Source organism: Elephantulus edwardii, unplaced genomic scaffold (assembly GCF_000299155.1).
Source record: "Elephantulus edwardii isolate Elephantulus edwardi_28Jun2011 unplaced genomic scaffold, EleEdw1.0 scaffold00070, whole genome shotgun sequence".
Lineage (NCBI taxonomy): Eukaryota > Metazoa > Chordata > Mammalia > Macroscelidea > Macroscelididae > Elephantulus > Elephantulus edwardii.
The window spans coordinates 14921633-14926202 of record NW_006399820.1 but is presented as its reverse complement, the minus strand read 5'-3'; positions in this window follow the sequence as shown (position 1 = coordinate 14926202).

Here is a 4570-nt window from a genome sequence, read left to right as displayed (position 1 = left end):
TGAGAATCTTTGTCTTCTTGACATTGAGCCTCAATCCATATTGTAGGCTGCAGTCCTTGACACTCTGCAGCAGGTGCTTCAGGTCCTCTTCAGTTTCAGGAAGCAGGGTTGTGTCATCTGCATAATGCAGATTGTTGATAAATCTTATTGATTAAATATTATTCTTATCTTATTGATAAATATTATTCTTGCCAGTAGGTTGGTCAAAACAAAGGGAAGAAATGCTGAAGTAAGAAAGGAGAATAGAAGATTTAAAAGGCAGCTTGAGAACACAAAGCAAAATATGATTTTGAAATATGCAAAAAACTGGAGCTAGAAAATAAAAAAGTGAAAATGCACTCAGCATTTCTCAACCTAAAAGAATTTAAGAACAAATTCAAGACTCAAGTTGCAATATGGAAGGTTTCTATGGACAAAATATTAATGATTCAGGAAACATTAAAAGAAGATGGCAAGAGTCACAGTACAAAAATAATTGATAGACACTGAACCATTTCCAGAAGTAACATATGATCAAGAATCAATAGTAACAATGGAAGTTCAAGATCCATTGAAGGCATTATAAAAAAAAAATGGGGCCAGGAATATATGGAATACAAATTGAGACGTTTCACCAAACAAATGAAACTCCTGACATGCTTATTAGACTGTAGCAAGAAATCTGAAAGATAGTTACCTAGCCAACTGACTGGAAGAGGTACATATAGGTACTTATTTAAAAAAAAAGGTAAACCAGTAGTGTGGAAATTATTAAATAATATTTAACAGTGTGATAATATTGTACACAAATTATATCTTGCTGAAGATTATTTTAAAATTGCTGGAACAATACATCAACATGTAACTGCCAGAAATTCAAGCTGGACTCAGAAGAGACTGTGGTATGAATGTTCTCACAGCTGATGTCAGATGGATCTTGGATCTTGGCTCAAAGTACAGAATAGCAGGAAGATGTTTACTTGTGTCGTATTTCCTATGAAAAAGCACTTACTGAAGAAGATCAAAGACTACACCCTCAATACAAATTTCAGCTCAACCTCAAGAAAACAAAAATTCTCACTATTGGAAAAATATGCACTATCATGATGTTGTTGTGTTGTTGTTAAGTGCCATCAAGTCATAGACGACTCATAGCGGCCCTATGAACAAAAGACCTGAACAATTGTATAACTTTCATCATTTCTCCAAGTTCATAGAGTTTCTGGAGGCAAGCTATTTCGGAAGTGGATGCCACTCCAGCTTCCAAGCTTGTTTTAATTAGGGAACTCCATCAAACATTACCACCATGAAGAAAAGACTGAAGTTGTCAATGAAGTTCAGTCAGGGTGCTCTTTTGAGGCAAGGTTGGTAAAACTCTGCCTCACATGCTTTATTGGCACCAGAAGGTGCCAATCCTTTGGGAGGGGAACCCAGCATGTTGGGAAAGGTGGGGAGTTAGAAAAAGAGAGGAAGAATCTTAAGATGGGTTGACATGGTGACTGAAACAATAGATTGGAACATAGTAACCATTGTGAAGGTGTTGTCAAGTAGGGCAAGGCTTTGAGCTATTGTGTACAGGGTCACTAATGTGACAACAAATAACAACAAGTAGTTCTGAAGTTTTAACTATTTTTTTTTACTTAATTGTCCTTGCTATACTCTCTAATACAATAATGAATAGAAGTGGTGAGAGCAGACATCATTTTGTCTTTCACCACTAAATACTATATTTGCTCTAGGGTTTTTGGTAAATGACCTTTATTCTGTTTAGGAATTTCTATTTCTACAAGGTTAAGCATTTGCACCAGAAAAGGATGCTAGATTTTTTTTTGAGAGGGCAGTAATTTTTCTGTGTGCAGTGATTGCTCATGGCAGGATTGCTGCAAATATCTTGTTAAATTCCTGAGTTCAGAAAAAAAAGATTTGCCAGTGCTCTTTCATAGAAGACATTTTTAATGGCCTTTACATCTCCAATCTTAAAACTTTTCATTTCTCATAATTTATTCTTAAATGTAGTGCTTAGAGTCTGTGATTCCTTCTGACCAAGAACAATCACATTTTGGGACTTCTGTCACTTCCTTTTAAGAGACTGAATAGTTCATATGGAATTTCACAGAATCACAGGCCACTTCTCCAAATAGAATCCTCTTAGAAGGGGCTCATCCTTTGATTTTGACATGTGTAAATGGATAATGCTAGGCAGCTTTTTTATTTCCATCGAAGAATAGAATCAGACCCTTCTTTCTGCTTCTTAGCTGCTATTTATAGTTAATTAAAAGTTTATTTCTCCTATATTTCTTCAGAAGGCTTTATATGCTCATCTTTTCCATCTGGTTATGTTATAATAATCAACACAGCTTTGCTGACATGAAATATAAAATTTCATAAGTATAACTACAAGGGTCAGTGAAGGAGAGGAAGACCCTCAACCAGGTGGATTGACAAGGTGGGCAACGGGCTCTTGTATGTCAGGAAGTGTGAGGATGTCACAGGATAGAACAGGGTCACTATAAGTTGTACATGATGGCACCTAACAACAACAATAACATAATCACCTACCTACCTCATGATAAGGAAGCTCTCATGGCCTAGTGACAAGAAGTTGTACTGTTATTCTAAAGACATGTGGTTTGAGGCCACCAGCTGCTCCATAAGAGAAGGATGGGCAATCTCCTCCTATGTAATTTATTGCCTCTGAAAACACACTGGAGGGACAGCTATGGGTCGGTTTCAACTCGATGTCACACAACAACAACCTCATTATAACAGGTGATACAGGACCTGGTCAAACTTCCATCTGATGTACACAGACAGAGTCACCGTGAGTTTGGATTCAGCTAATCAACAGCACCTAGTAACAACAACAATACAACTTTAATATTAACTAAAAAGAAGCAGAGAAATCAGGATACTGGTGGACAAGACACCCACAAATCTCTATCTAAGAGCATTCTCTTCTACCTTCCATCAATAAGAAATAAAATGGAGCAAGTTAACTAACTTATCTGTAATATAGCCTGAAGGTAATGTAGACAATCCTTAAGCGATGCATTTTGGGGATTTAGAAAGGAGTATTTGTTGTTTGTTTAATGTGTTTGTCTTGTGGATGAAAGCACACACAGAAAAGCATGTTCCTATTCAACAGTTTCTACACATCATGTTCAGTGGCACTGGTTACACACATCACATTGTGCCAACATCCATGCTACTTCTGTTCTCGTTGTTCCATTCCTATATTAACTTTCTCCTAAACTCCCTTCCACCCACCTTTTCATCTGTGTTTTAGAAAAACTGTTGTTCATTTGATCTCATAAATGACATTTTAAAAGATTATGGTCTTTGAGGATGACACTTTTTTGAGCTAAGCTGCTATTTAGTAAAAATATTACTTTAGGGACTAGTTTGGGTTCAGGGTTTAATGAGTATCTCAAAGGTTTCTCCAGTGCCTATATTCTGTGAGATTTGAAGTTCTATTTCTCATTTGTCTCCCCATCAAGCAGGATCTGATGAAAGATCTGTGGACTAATCACTATGAACTACTGTTAACTACTACAAACCTGACTAGAACATTCAATAGTGGTAGCCGGGCACCAACTAGTTGTTCCGGACTCAAGGTAGGAGTCCTGTAGTCCAGTTGCTTCTCAGATTCTAGGATTTCCTAGTTTCTTAATTGTTCCAGATGAACAATGACCAACAGCTGTTTTTAAATGTCTGCTCAAAAGCTTTTAAGGCCTCAGACAATACACACCAACCTATAATATGGAGGATAAGTTTTGAGACTAATTGATTCAAACCATGACTCCTAGCTCTTTCTCTCCCTCCCTCCCTCTCCCACCCCCTCTCCCTCTCCTCCTCCCTCCCTCCTTCTCTCTCTCTCTTTCTCTCTCTGTGTCTCTGTCTCTCTGTCTCTCTCTCTCTCACACACACACACTCAAAAGAAAACTGATCTACAAAGGAGTGTTTTGTGACAAAAATATTCAAGATGAGTCCAGGAAAACTGAAGAGGTAGATTTAAATTTTTTGGCAGTTCAAGAAAATTTCTAAGCCTGAGCTTTTATTATTCAGAAATATTTTATTCTTCCTAAACTTGCCAGTGGGTTTAAATAACTTCATCACATATCAGCATTATGTGAGTACACACACACGCACACACACATACATACACACACACACATATCTGGTGGGCACCTAATATATGCATACATATACATTCTGATACCAGATATTTCTATAACTGACCCTCTTTTGGGTATTCGAGGCTGTAAACCACGTCGAAGGTGATTACTTATCATTGTCCAATGAACTTGCTGATTGTTGGTGTTGTTGTTATGTGCCATCGAGTCATTTGCGACTCATAGCGACCCTATGTACAAGAGCCCTAAACGCCGCTCTATCGTTCTATCCTGTGCCAACCTCTCTGTCTCAAACACATCCATTCCCACCACTCCACTCACAGAATCAATCCATCTCATCGAGGGTCTTCCTCTCCTGCGCCGCCCCTCCACTCTCCCAAACATAATGTCCCTCTCCAAGGACCTGTCCGTCCTTGAAACATGCCCAAAGTATATCAGATGAAGCTTCAGAATCCTTG